General features: G+C 40.2%; 1 pseudogene; it reads left to right on the forward strand.

Annotated features, from left to right (window-relative positions):
* The window catches only part of LOC107295948, a 60306-nt pseudogene extending 46247 nt beyond the window's left edge, over positions 1–14059 (forward strand).
* Positions 14060–15781: the final 1722 nt, after the last annotated feature.

Raw genomic sequence — 15781 nt, forward strand, 5'->3', positions numbered from 1 at the left:
TGATCCCAATTGCAGTTATAAGTCGAGGACTACCTATACAAATCCAAAACATATGGCAGGTACATGTTGCTTGTAGTATGTACAGTGAGAGCTTATGAACTAGAGACAAAGTCCTTGTGTGTCCAATCACACGGCCAATAAAGAATTCTCTATTCTATTCTATTCTATTCTATTCTATTCTATTCTATTCTATTCCATTCCATTTCAATATTCTCTTTTCACAACATAAGCTGACTTGTATGCCTGTGATGGATTTTGCCTCCCCAGCTAAATTGCCTTGACTCCAAGATCTGATACTGCAAATCCTTTATTTTTGGGTTTGCTCTTTTTAAAATAGATTGAATATTTTGCATCACAAACATTGGCTTAGCAATTGTCATATGTGTAAAAATGTAAAAGCCCACATTCTTTGCCTCGGTTGTTAATGTGCCTTGCAGACACACCATGCTCTCCTACTTTCAGGCTTATTTTGGTAAATGCAAGGAAAGAAAGTTTATTCCTGACTTAATTAAATTCAATGGCTTGAGGTTACACGCAGTAAATGAAAGGCTCAGAAAAGGATTGTTATAAGACTGTGACTGCAAAGGCACCAAGTGGGTGGTACATTCAGTCTCTATCTAGTGTTGTCTACATCTAACACAGTAACACACACAACTAACATACAAATTCCCTATTATTTCCTCTTATCTACTTTGAGAGCAACATTCCTTGTAGGTTTTCCAATGTTAAATAAGCCCCATATCTCATGCTCATCATGGTCATTTGTACTCTATATTCACCCAAGAAAGATATAGCTCTTGTAGGAAAGCATGTCTCCCACAAGGAGGAGTAAAATGTTCCAAAGACCAAGTTTTAACAGAGAACATCCGTTCCGAAAGAGAGACAAAGATAAGAAATACAACTACCTTTGTTCCTTACGACTTATGGAGTTACGACCTACATGACATAACATTAACTGAATCAAAAAACGAACACATCACGATTACATTTCTACCATTCTTCGTGAAATCTCACGATCAAATTAGTACAAGTGGTTCAGCTAATAGGCAGATTGCTAGTGTTTTTGTTGGCTGGGCTAGATTGTATTTTATGCATGTGCAAATTACAAGTAAACATAGTGCCATGAGCCTTTCTATTATGGTTTTAAGAGATAATGTACAAAATTATTGTTTATGGTTGCTGTGATCAGTTCAAGCAATTTTCTTGCTCCAGTGCAGACCAAACGAAATGCTATTGATAGTACAGTAAATAGCCTTTTTGTGTAACCATATACATTGTCAAAGCAAAACTAAGAGTTAAGAAGCTATTAAGGGTTGCACCTTCTAAAAGGATACCAGACTATGAAAGGCTGCCTCACTATCCCTAGGATTCTTTAAGGTACTTAAAAAGGGAAGTTGCTCTTGGGTGTGTGCAGTTATGTCACTCCGCTGATGAAATGGCATCCACCAATAAAACAAATGCTTCCTAACCTCTCCTGCCCCAAATCTGTAATGGCAGGTTGGAGAAGTCTTCAGAGCAGATTTGAGAAGGGAGGACAAAAGGAAATTTTTTTTAAAAAAAAATATATTAAATAGAATACTCTAAGAGTTCTCCAACTTCTAAAGTTGATAATTCGATAAAAGGTTTCGAACAACAAAAAAGGAAGTTCAGTTGCCGTGATGTGTCCCACCTTTGCTAATATCCAGGTGCTTTTTAATAAATGGAACCTAGGTAGACAATCAAGATTTCTCTTAATGCTGTATCCCATATCTACTTACATCCATTCTGTTTATTTTCAACTTGCCACAGTGCAAATACAGGTTAGTGGTTGACTGGGAATCTTATCTAAGGTGTCAAAGAATGCAGCAGCTTTGATTTGGGATTCTGGACAGGATAAGCAAATAGTATCTTGCCAGATTTCAGACAAATTTCCTACCAGAGGGAGGAACTACAAGAAACCTAAGAGCTGCTTCTACCCACACTGTTCCACTTAGGGATTCGTTCCCTCTCTCAGTTCCATTCATGCCAAGAGAATGCCATTCCCAAACCAGATATCCTGCCAAAGAGTCATAATGGTAAAAGGAACTGCTTGTTATATTCTCCTCCCTTGATTTCAAAGTAGAAAGGCAGCTAGCCTTTATTGTGAGCAAAAGCCACCCCACCTTCAGAGAGGCTCAGTGTTTTGCTTGTATTTCCTCATGGATTTTCAATGAAATTATATTGGGTTCTTCAATTTTAAAAAAGCAAGTAAATAAAAAATTAGCAACTGGGAATCTTAAAGGCTAATTGCAGAATTTCTACTCTTTATTTTTTTTCTTTGCTCTTTTCAGTTCCCTCTGTTTAATATTTTACCATAACTGTGAATGGTTGATAAATGAGGCAGTCACTAAATGAGAACTATATGTATGATCCAAGCAGCGACCCAGTTCTTATGATGAAAATGAGCATGCTAGACAAATAAATGAATGACCATTTTCTATATTAATACTAATAATAATAATACACCATTGGCATTGACAAATTCGCCATTAGTCAATTGCAAAAGGCGGCCTTACTAGGAACTGTTTCCATCCTGCGACGATATCTGTAATACCATCAAACATCCACGTCTGCCTATCCCAGGTCCTTGGTAAGGACTCGATAGGTAGACAAAAATGCCAAATCCAGTCTGAACATCTGGCTGACTGTGCGATGATGATGATGATAATGATGATGATGATGATGATGAGGATGATGATGATGATGATGATGAGGATGATGATGATGATGATGATGATGAGGATGATGAGGATGATGATGAGGATGATAATAATAATAATAATAATAATAATAATAATAATAATAATAATAATAATAATAATAATAATAATAATAATAATTGGAAGGGACCTTGAAGGTCATCTAGTCCAACACCCTGAAGAAAGGGAGGGGAAGAAACCAAAGGCATTGACTTCCAACTCTCTCTGTTGCAGTAAAATCAGACATTAAAATCAAATCTCAACTGTTTACATTTCTATAGTAGTATGCACTAGCCATTTCTAATCAGTAAAACCCAAAATCATAATATCATTTTTTCCCACCTGAACACAAAGTCCAGAAGCGGTTTCCAAATAGAAACAAAAGTACTTATGTTCTTTTCTTTGATCAGCACAGTCCATTTGGCCATCTCTGCTAATTCCATCAGCTTTTGTAACTCTTCGTCCATGGTAGGAATCGAGGCATCCTTCCACTTTTGTGTATAGAGGAATCTTTCTGCCGTCACCATATATAAAATCCTAGGGTTTTTTTTCCTGGTGGACATGATGAAGATTGATCATTCTTGAGTTCTGAATATTTGGAATGATTTTTTTTGGGGGGGAAGGAGGTTGATCAGCAGAAAGAGGGAGGGTTCTGCATAGCATGCTTTGAATCATTTTTGCTGCTGAAAACCGTCTCCTTCTTGCAGCATTAGGTCAAATCTTTCTCTAAATCCACAGAGCTGACATCATTACTGCTTAGCCCTGGCCTTGAGGAATAAATCAGTTAGAATAGATGCTTTCGTTCTCTTCAACAGACTAAGTTGTTTATGTTGTAACAGGTAGAACAGTTGTATTGTACTAGGTACAATATGGCTTCTTTTAGAAATGCATCTAGAATGCTTCCGTTTTGACCGCTAGTCTGTCATCTTACACGTGGTGCAAGTAAAAGGGCAGAAATACATGCGTCTGAGTGTACTCCTCTGGTGAAACGGAATGCAAAAGGCAGAGGGGCAATAAATAGAAGTAACCATAGCTCATGGACACCTGCACTAATCTCATTTCATTCATTCTGATTTAATATCCTGGTTGAGGTAGTGATGTCATGGGAGAGGTAGTGCTGCGAAAAGCATGAACTCTCTGCATCTCAAATTGACAAAGAGATCCTGAAAACTCAAATTTCAATATTTTTAATAATTATCTGGTCATAGAGGAAATATCTGTCAGTTAATAGTGGACTTTTTGCTTGCTTTCAGTCTGATACTTAACTGCTGGAAAAACAAACACTGTTAGATCCGAATTAGGAGTTAATGAAAGCTAGGCTCCCACAGCGAAGAGTTCTAGGAAATGTAGCTAAGGAGCGGGTGAGCAGTTTAAAAAAAAGGGAGAGAAAAAAAATGGAGAAACATGAATCAGATATTACGTTTTGCTCAAAGGATCTCATCAGAAATGAAATCCTGCCCTCTCTGTATAAATACCTTGACCACCCACTCAGCGTATAGACTCATTTTTCTAATTAACCTATACAAGGGGCTGCTTAATTGGCTAGTTGCCAGAGCTTGAATGAGAAAAGATCTTTTTATGTACTTGAGTAGGAGCTGGAGAGAGCGAGTAAAGGGAGGAAGATGCTGAAACACTGCCAAACTGACATGGGTCTCTGTCAACTATACAAACCCAGCTTCTGTACTGGCAGTGAATCAACCAGAGATGATTGATGATGGACAAAGGAACAAGATCTAAAATTATGGGATCAGGGCTTTGGAAAGATCCTGGGAGTGATTGGTTCATTCCGTAACCTTCAAATGGTTCTTCAGGGATAAGTCTGTTATTAGATGTTCCTCAATTAGAAAATATCGTGCTTACCTGAAACAAACTGAAAAACTCTTTTAGAAGTGTGCAAAGATGGGAAAGTCTTGGATGTGGTTTAGATCCATAACTTTCTACCTTTTCAGACCTGGGACACATCTTCAACTCAGGAACACCTTGCAGGACCATTTTTCTTTATATTTTTAAAATCCTGGATTGGTATAACGGGCGCAGACCTTTGTGTGTATGCGGGAATTGATCCATACTTGAAAACTTAATATTATATTTTCATCTCTTAGCAGATAGCGGTTAGTTCAGCATGTCTAATCTGAAGTGATGCTATAACACACATGGAAAAATGGCCATCAATTTTCTGCAATACAGCAGGCTTTCCTTGATTAAAAAATCAACACAGGAATGGTTTCTGACGGTGAACATTTTTAAAATCATTGCTCAAAGCTACTCTCTTGACTTAGACCCTCTTAAACCAGGATATAACAACACTGGCAACTGCTCAGTCTGCCGTTTCTCAGATGACAAATCTCACTCACATGTGACTGCTAAAGATTCTCAAGAGGACTATTTATAAATGAAGAGTAAAATTATCCCTCTAAGCCCTGACCAAATTCCAGTCCGGGTAGTTTATTTCCTGCCTTCCTAGAATTACACACATGCACACAAGCTTACGGCCCACCTCCCCCCTGCAGATTCCTTTATTTCATTTTATTATTTTATTATTTTATTTTATTTATTATTTTATTTTATTTTATTATTTTATTTTATTATTTTACACTGTCTGTCTATCTGCTACTTCCCATCACTAAGATATTCAGTTGTTTTGTAATCAGTTAAAAATGTGCAAGCTGGAACAAATCTATGCTGCTTGCTCATGCATTGGGAATAGTGATCTGTAAAACATCGAAAGAGTAATGTCAAAAAATAACATGGTGCTCTCTAGAGCAGCGGTTCTCAACCTATGGGTCGGGACCCCATTTGGGGTCGATCAACCATTTCACGGGGGTCACCAAGCAAGGCTGTCTGCCATTTTTTCCCCTTTTCCGGCGGGTGCCTTACCTCCCTTGAGCTGGGCCAGCTGGTGGTCGGCCTGCTCTGTCTCTGCCGCTTGCCAGCTACGCCTCGGCCGGCGCAGGGGGCGGAACCACGCATGCGCGACGCTCCCGGGCAGGGAAAGTCCTCGACTTACGACCGGTTGGGTAGTCCTCGACTTACGACCGGTTTAGTCCTCAACTTACGACCGGTTTAGTCCTCGACTTACGACCGGTTGGGGGTCGCGGCATTAAAAAGGTTGAGAACCACTGCTCTAGAGAGACTTGGGATTTTTATTAGGTAGCATAGATCCTGTAAACAGTTGGAATTAATGGGTGATAAACAGACAATCTTGAAATTGGCTTTTGGAAAAAGGAAAAGCAACAGTGAATGGAAAATCCAGCCATTGTCATTACAGTAAGCACTGAAAGAATGAAGTGATTAATGCATACGATAAATGAGCTAACTCATTAATCTTAGGTTTAAAATGTGGATTTTTATTGGAGCATGCAATATATGCAAATTGATGCTTTGTCTTGACAGAAACATTGTTGTAAGTATCCCTCATCTCTTGCTTTAGGAAATACAGTTATTTATCAAAGTCTAAGTTTTTTCCCTTGTTGGTTTATATAATTCTTTTCAAGTATTTATCCACAAAAAATAGTATATTTCTCCAAGGATCCAGAATTCCTATTTGAACAATATGCTATAAGTCTGAAGAATTCTAGAAAATACTTACTCATTCTTTTGAGAGAATTTGATTGATTCTTACTGGCTTTAAATTTATTAAAGTTGTTTTTAGAACTATGGAATGTAGGTTCGAGGTTCATTTTTCCAGTTTGTTTTGTTGATTTTTAACAATCTGGCTTAAAAAAAAGAAGAAAGAATTGTATCCATTTGAGTTTTGATTTTTTAAAAAAAGTGCATGAGCAATAGTGGCACAGTGGTTAGAATGCAGTATTCAGATTGATTCTGCTTGCTGCCAGGAGTTCAATCCTCACCGGGTCAAAGTTGACTTGGCCTTCCATCCTTCCAAGGTTGGTAAAATGAGGACCCAGTTTGTTAGGGACAATATGCTGACTCTGTAAACCCACTTAGAGATGGCTGTAAAGCACTATGGAGCAGTATATAAGTCTAAGTGCTATTGCTATTTACTAAATAAATGTGCGAAGTAGAATATAATTATCTTCTAATAGTCACAGTTCTCCACAAATTTGTGGTGTACATATCTGAATTAAAAAAAACACACACAAAATAAGTATGGAGGAAATAAAAAATAATGTAAGGGAATTGGATTTTTCTAGTAACATTTGTATGCGTGTTTTTAACAATTTCAAAATGATGTGGAAAACGGATCAAATGAACTAAGGAGGGATGAGAAACTGAAGCTAACAATTTAATTCATCCTTCTAACCATACTTTCTTTGCTCATTCTCTTTCTCTTTTTTACATTAATATTTGTTTAACTATGTTTCTTAACTGAGTGATAGTTTGATAATACTAAGATATGAGGTATGTGTATGAAATTCTGTTTCATGAAATAGAGTAGTAAGAAAGTAAAAGAATATTACCCACATTGATTGGTTTTAGCAAATAGCAGATCAGGAAACTTTTAAGAGAGATGACAATGGACACTAATGAAATACTGATCCTGAAACAGCTACTCCCCATTTAGCAACCACCTTAGTTAGCCATCATTTGCAAATACAATGGTAATAAATAGTAGTACAATAAATTCATGCTCCAACCAACGTGCGCGCTTATAACCACATTTCTACACCTGACAATCAGAAACACTGGAGTCAGAGTAACCCTGAATTTTATCTGAATGAGCTGGCAGCAACCAGCAATCTTTGTAGCAACCAGCAATCTTCTCGTCTGTCTCCGAGTTATGTGTTCATGTAGTGACCATTTCATTTAATGACAACATCTCTGGAACAGATTGCAGTGGCTAAACAAAGAGACAATGTGGTAGGCAAGTAAAAAGGAAAGTTGAAGAGTGTGGGAATGCAACACATTGACAAGCCTAACACCAGGACAACCATAGCAATATCCCCAAGAGCCATACTTGCTTCCTGACTAGCAAAATCAGTTATTTGCTTTTATATGCATGTCTCATGTTTTTATGAAAGCTAAGGGCTGTACCAGGGGTAGTCAACCTTGGCTCTTTTATGACTCGTGGACTTCAACTCCCAGAATTCTGGGAGTTGAAGTCCACAAGTCATAAAAGAGCCAAGGTTGACTACCCCTGGGCTGTACTGAAATGTTTTCTCGCCAAATAGTTCCACAGATAGAAAGTTTAGTTCAGTACTGAAGTGATAGGCGATTAGAATGAGTGTAGAATATTACAAGTAAAATGCAGTTAATGAAAAAGAAAATATTGCTCCTAATTCCTATTTCCTTCCTTTCTTTCCTTCAGGGGGCTTCGCCACCTTTTCGTCTTGTTTCCCAGGACTCTGTGAAGGAAAACCAACTGCCATCCTGCCAATGAGTATCTCGCAGCCATGCTTGCCAGTGGCCAACGTTGGCCCAACACGCATCTTGCCTCACCTCTATCTAGGTTCCCAGAAAGATGTCTTAAATAAGGTACTCTGTGGCATTGAGGGAGCTGGGCTTGTCTTGTAGAATCTGTATCTTCTTCTGTAAAAGCACCAAGAGTCATTTGCTCCCTGTGGGCAATCATACATCACCCAGTTGAACAACAGTGTCTCTCTCTCTCTCTCTCTCTCTGGACCTCTGAAGGGTGCAGAGAGAGAGACTTCATAGGCTTCCCTTGAAGCATTAAAGGCATTAGCAGTGGGAATATCAGGATGGTGAGGCTGTCCCTAAGAAATGTTATGTGAGGGGAGCCAGTTTTGTATTGCCAGAGTACAGTGCCAGCCAGGCTAAAGAACAACACTGACCTCAGCTTTTCCATGTCCAGCCAGAGGATGAGGTACTAGCCTTGGCATTCAGCTGTGACTGATGGTAAGTTGAGGTGCCAGAGAGTGTAGGCAGCGCAGCCTACATCTGCAAGAAAAAATCCTTTGAGAGGGCCCCCAAATGCATAAAGATGGGCATTGGGAATGGAAGAGAGGGAGGGAGCAGCACTGTCCTTTCAAAAGGTGCCAGAATGCTTTGGCTATGATAGGGCTGCAGGGAAGAGAGACTAAGAAAGAAGTCATTATTACAATATCAGTGGGCATGTATCCCAGGCAGGAGGGAGCCAGTAGCGTATTTGCTCACAGGGAGGTGGGAGGAAGCATCTAAATTAGAGGTGCAGAAAGAAAGAAAATAACATTTTATACAGGGAGTAGAAAGACACAAGAATGAAAAAATGCTAAGAATGTCAGCTTGGGAGTTTGGCTGGCTCCTAGAATTTGAGGTTGGGGTTTATTGCACAGGGACTGTGGAGAAAAAAAATGATAATTCAACAAGAGGAGTATTGTGTTGCCCTTGACATTGTTGGTGAAGGTGCAGCTCTTTGTTATGACAAGAAGCTGCTCAACAATTTTAAACTGGTGGCTAAAATACATAGAAGCCCTCTATGGCTACAAAACCTGATGGTAGACAGTCTAGTAGGAGATACAGTACAAGAGAGAAAGAAGGACAATGTACTAGGAGTGGAAAATCTGTAACCTTCTCAACATTGTCGATGTGGAATTCCTTGCCTCCTTCTCTTTCGCCATACTGACTGTGGCATTGAGAACTGTAGTTCAATATCTTCTGGATTTCCACTGCCTCTTAAAACTAGAGCATAATCGGAACCTCTGGAAGATTAGGGGAGAGGATTCTGCACTCAATGACAAATGTAAGAACTTAGCTCTTTTTTTCTTCAGGACCTGATGACCCAGAATGGGATCAGCTATGTTCTCAACGCCAGCAATTCATGTCCCAAACCAGATTTCATCTGTGACAGTCACTTCATGCGCATTCCAGTCAATGACAATTACTGTGAGAAACTGCTTCCTTGGCTGGATAAATCGATTGAGTTCATTGGTAAGACCAGGCTTATTGGTAAAGAGCTCTTGAAAAAAAAAAATTCATACCTTTTCAGTTTCTCTGCTGTTGTGGCAAATGATGACCAATTTTCTCAGTTTCCCTTCTCCCGTTCCATTGATCCCATATTTTAAAGATCTACGGTGTGCAAAATACCAACCTGCCCTTGGAAGATGGACCTTCTCCCTTGCACAAAACAAGTTCCTGGTGCTGATGGCCAGATAATATGGCTGATGTAAATTTGGATATCACAGAGGAACAATTAGTACTACTTGAGACAATACTGCCCCTTCCTTTGATGAATATGCTTTTTAAACTTCAGAACAGCCAGGCTTATTCAAATATTATTTGTTAAACAACTGCATATGTAGAAGAAATAATTTATTTCTTAAGACATAGAATGTAAGCAGTGCTCCAGATTGTCTGTGAAAGCACTCTTGATCATCCTGGTACCTTCCGGAGTATTGAATCAACTCCCATAGTTCAGAGCCAGAATGACCTTTAGGATTTAGGAATGTTGATATCCAAAATATCTACAGGATGAATGAATGAATGAATGAATGAATGAATGAATGAATGAATGAATGAATGAATGAAACAAACATTTGCAAACAATGCAGATATTTGCTAACTTGTTTAATTGATGCTATGCTTAAATAAATGAATTCTGTGCCCAGATTTTTAATCCAGGCTGTATTTATGTGTTCCATAATTTTTATCATGTCAAAGCAACACAATTTGTTGCAAATGATTGTCAAATAGACAGCCATAATCCAGGCTGTAAGAATCAAATCACCCCCTCATAAGGGATGAATGGACATATTTGCCTGTTTGGTTCCTTTAAACTATTTTAAATTTGCACTATGCAAGTTCTCTGATTCCCATATTATATATGGAACATACAACTGGATTACATTTTTTTTTTAATTTCAGATTGCTGGGCTAATTAGAGCTGTAATCTGAGATCCTCAGATTCCCTCTCCTTGCTGCAAGCTAAACGCAAGAGCTGGGTAACCAGCATGACAAGCACAGTGAAACCTAAACCTTAATTTGCAACAGTCCATAATTTACATAATGACATTACTATACAAATGATGTGATTTGCATAAGGATGTCAATAAACAAATGATGAAATATATGGCCCTATGATGCCATGGTGTTCAGCTTACCAGAGTGAACATCCCCCCCCACCTCCCAGTTAATCAATCAAAACAAGGTTTCACTTTAGTTAAAGCAAGTTTTGGCTTAAAGCATCCACCTGTGCAGAGATAAATATCTTGTTCATACGATTTATTGCTTTTTCCTTCTGGTCTCCAAGGGAGAGCAAGGTTAGTCTGCAGCAACAAAGACAACAAGGAAGTTTATGACACATTTAAGATTTCAGATTTGGTAAGATAAGCTTTTACTTCACCGAATCTGAAATGATTTGAAATGAGTCTTGGTAGTCTTTAAGATGTCTTTGCTTGAAGTGACCTCTGCTTTCTTGTGCTGCAGATAAGGCCAAGGTTTCTAGCTGCCAGGTGATTGTGCACTGCTTGGCAGGCATTTCCCGATCGGCCACCATTGCCATTGCATACATCATGAAGACCATGGGCATGTCTTCAGATGATGCCTACAGGTAGGTTTCTACAAATTTCCAGAAGATGCTGATTCTTTTTCTTTTCCAAGGAGAATAGTTGGTTGGCTGGTTCTTCCCCACCCACCCCCACCTTCCCTTCTCCCCTCCCACCCAATCCTCAAAAACTCCTTAGGAGAGGTTTTATTTATTTTTTAATAGCTGTTTTAGAAGTCAAGTTTTTTTCTCTATGTCCCCCCACAAAAAGACAAGTGGAGCACATAAAAAAGAAAATAACACCATAAATGTTATGCCTTTTGTGAAGCTCTAATTGTTAATTCTTGGGCCAGTTTCTTAGTGTAAGCTTAGAAGCTGATTTACGTAACTGTCGGGCTTGTGGTAGCCTGACGATTGGTTCCCACTCTTTGAATGTTTGGGATCACTCACATGTAAATTTAGTCATTTTGTGATTCACAGTAAATTTAGTTTTTTTAAAACTGATAAGGCACACTGAACAAAAAAAATGAAGTGCTGAACTAATACTCTATAACAGGGGTCCCCAACCCCTGGTCCGTGGACCAGTACCGGTCCATGGCATGCCAGCAATTGGTCCGTACAAACAAGCAAAGCCCCATCTGTGGAATGCAAACAGGACACAAAACCACACATTTTCTGGTCTGCGGAAAAATCTCTCTCCATGGAACCGGTCTCTGGTGCCCAAAAGATTGGGGACCTCTGCTCTATACAGTAAGGGCTTATATATGGGTATGGAATCAACATATATAACCACTTTGCTGAACCCTTGAAATTTGTGTTGATCTTCTATTGGACAAGGAGAGATCCTTAAATATATCTCTACTTTTTAAAGCCATGGGCATGTGGGAAAGATTAATATAATTAGTTTCTAGTATTGCTTTGAATTATAGAGTTTTTAAGAATCTTTTACAACCATGGCTACAAGTCAGCCTACAGTCCTACTCAAAGGCAGGAGATCCCAGTTCCTACAGAAGTAGGGGAAACTCCCAAGCTTTGTAAGTTGGACAGCCCTTCAGGTCCCAATGGTACGTGTCAGTTCTCTCCTGTTCCAGATGGTTCTGACTGGCCCAGTGGACCTGACTTCATTCTAGAGGCCAAAGTACGACAACGACGGAAGCACNACCCTTCGGCTGAGCCTTCCCAATGTAGGGCAGCAGCTGGCCCAGCCAGCCACAACCCCCTCCGCTGCTGGTACTTGGGGAATGCACGTGGAATCCCCAAGCACGCCTTCTACGGAGAACCCCTGGTACTTCAGCACAGACTCAGCAACAGGCAGCAAAGGCAGCGGGAGTGGGACTCTCTTTGCCAGTGCCACCACCTTTTTAAAACTGATAAGGCACACTGAACAAAAAAAATGAAGTGCTGAACTAATACTCTATAACAGGGGTCCCCAACCCCTGGTCCGTGGACCAGTACCGGTCCATGGCATGCCAGCAATTGGTCCGTACAAACAAGCAAAGCCCCATCTGCGGAATGCAAACAGGACACAAAACCACACATTTTCTGGTCTGCGGAAAAATCTCTCTCCATGGAACCGGTCTCTGGTGCCCAAAAGATTGGGGATCTCTGCTCTATACAGTAAGGGCTTATATATGGGTATGGAATCAACATATATAACCACTTTGCTGAACCCTTGAAATTTGTGTTGATCTTCTATTGGACAAGGAGAGATCCTTAAATATATCTCTACTTTTTAAAGCCATGGGCATGTGGGAAAGATGAATATAATTAGTTTCTAGTGTTGCTTTGAATTATAGAGTTTTTAAGAATCTTTTACAACCATGGCTTGCTGATTAGATGTTCAAAATCTTGGTAAATGCTTTCAAGATCTATAAAATATATTTTTACTGGAAGTAAGAAAATGCCATGTAATAATCATGGCTCTTTGCTTGCCCCAACAGGTTTGTCAAAGACAGACGTCCCTCCATATCACCCAATTTCAACTTCTTAGGTCAACTCCTAGAGTATGAGAGAAGTTTGAAGCTACTCAAGGCTTTGAAGGCCCAAGGAGAGAAAGGTGAAGGGGAACCCCAGCAAGAATACTTTGAGACTTGTGAAGGTAATAGACCCCAAACTCTGTTTATCTCGGAAAAGTCTGAGGAGGTATTAAAAAGCACAATCTTGGAAACATCCTCCATTGACTCTGAACGATCACTAGGAATTTCAAAGGTTGTCTCACCAATGGCATTGCAGCAAGGACTCAATGGGCTGCATTTATCTTCTGAGCGCATCCAAGACACCAACCGACTAAAGCGTTCTTTTTCTCTGGACATCAAGTCAGCCTACAGTCCTACTCAAAGGCAGGAGATCCCAGTTCCTACAGAAGTAGGGGAAACTCCCAAGCTTTGTAAGTTGGACAGCCCTTCAGGTCCCAATGGTACGTGTCAGTTCTCTCCTGTTCCAGATGGTTCTGACTGGCCCAGTGGACCTGACTTCATTCTAGAGGCCAAAGTACGACAACGACGGAAGCACNACCCTTCGGCTGAGCCTTCCCAATGTAGGGCAGCAGCTGGCCCAGCCAGCCACAACCCCCTCCGCTGCTGGTACTTGGGGAATGCACGTGGAATCCCCAAGCACGCCTTCTACGGAGAACCCCTGGTACTTCAGCACAGACTCAGCAACAGGCAGCAAAGGCAGCGGGAGTGGGACTCTCTTTGCCAGTGCCACCACCTACTCCTCGTTCAGCTGCAGCACAATCCAGGCAAGCTGTGAGATCAGATTGAGGGACAAGCAACGTGGAGAGCAGCGAGAGGTGCGACATAGCTGGCACGAGGACACCATGCCCGAGAAGCAGTTCAAAAGAAGGAGCTGCCAAATGGAATTTGAAGAAACCTTATCAGAGAGCAGATCTCGGGAAGACCTGGGCAAAATTAGCAAACAGTCTAGCTTTTCGGGCAGCATGGAGATCATAGAGGTGTCCTGATTTTTCACTGTGTGAGATTTGAGAGCAAGTGTGGGTGCATCTGGGGATGTGGGGGGGGGGAAAGGGAGGTAGGGATGAGGAGAAAGATTGGTGACATATTTAACTGAGGAGGGTGTGGGTATGTGTTAGAGCATTTTCTCATGTGCCCGTGTGCATTCCCAAAGGGCATATCCGCTAAAACGAAGGCAAAAAGCTGAAGGAATCTGAAGTCAAGAAACATAACGGTGCATGCTTAGTGCCTCCTTTGGTTCCTACCTCCACCACCACCACGACAAACCACAATCACATTCCCTTTTTTGGGTAGGTGGAGAGTATATTAACTCTTTAAATATTGAGTTCTTTCCTTTTGCATGCAAAGGGTGCTTTCTCTTCCCCTTCAGAGGGAAGGGGGGAGAGCTGATGCATGTGTCCTACAATGGGGTTGAAAGAGAAACCAGGGCAAAGTTGAAGCTTGGGAGGAGTGATAGTTTTCTTGGAGGAAAATGGTTGCTCTTTGATCCACAGATTTAACAGGAAGAGTTAAAAGGGAAGCAGGTTCTTTTCTTTGAAGAGTGTATTACTCATTATAATTAACACATTCCTATCTAACGTATAGGAAGTAATTGAGATTTTGCCTATCCGTTTCCATTACAGCAAGGGCATTTCTATTCCCATCAGGGTCGGACAATATATTGGTGTCTCTTTCCCAAATTCAGGTGCAGAAACCCGGAGAGGCTTCTTTTGTGAGACTCCCCTCTTCCTATACTGAGCATGGGCCTTTGTGTTTCTCTGGCTAGTATTCTTTAAAGCTGCTGTTCTGCAGTCCTATACATATATAAATATATATTATATATAATATAAAAGAGAGAGAAAAAAAACACAAAGAAAAAAAGTTTAAAAGGTTTTACTACAGTTTTTATTGAGACAAATACTTTTCAACTTTTCTTTCTAATTTATTTGAAGCTGTTCATTCTGGCAATGATTTTCAGACAATGTAGGGGCAGTACTCCAGCTCCAGTTTTTATGTGTACGGTATTTAAATCTGAAACACGAGTTTCAAAGCAATATCTTAGACCTGTGGCTCCTTGCATCAGTAGTGGAGGCACCCCCCAAAAAAGAAAAAGAGGTGTGTGTGTGTGTGTGTGTATGCATGTGCACATGTGCATGGATGTATGGGTGTGTATATGGGCATCTGCTTTTTATTTTTAAAAAAAGTGAGAAAATCTTTAACTCAAACTGAGCCAGGAATTCTTCTTAATGCTTCTTTATTTCCTTGTTCTATCACACCTGCAATCAAAGCCATAAAATCTTCCCCTTCCTGGGTCTGAGCAGGGGATAATAAGAGTTGTGACTATAAGAGTAGGCTTAGCTATAAGAAAAAGGGTACCTTGAGTAGGAAGGGGGAGCAGACTGCATAGGAGCTATATATTCAATTAAATATGTGCAGTCTGTAAAGGGAGCACATTAGATCTGAACCCAGTTTGTGTGTGTGTGGGGGGGGGGGGTCTTTTCAGAAGGCCAGAGTATTTAATTCCCCATTGACTTAGGTGAACTGGTGAGCTGTGCTCTTAAATCCAAGGGCAGGCTACTCTGAATGGCTCCTCTTGTTCAAACAATGTTAAACCCAGCATCTGTGGAAGGCAAATGGAGATGGAAGAGAATTTTGGAGAACTAAAACCATGGAAATGTTGAGTAAATTATGTTGTGGTACTAAAGTAAAAATCCCATAAATATCCTCAGGCC

The sequence above is a fragment of the Protobothrops mucrosquamatus genome, unplaced genomic scaffold, assembly GCF_001527695.2.
Source record: "Protobothrops mucrosquamatus isolate PMUCROS unplaced genomic scaffold, P.Mucros_1.0 scaffold2583, whole genome shotgun sequence".
Classification (NCBI taxonomy): Eukaryota; Metazoa; Chordata; class Lepidosauria; order Squamata; family Viperidae; genus Protobothrops; species Protobothrops mucrosquamatus.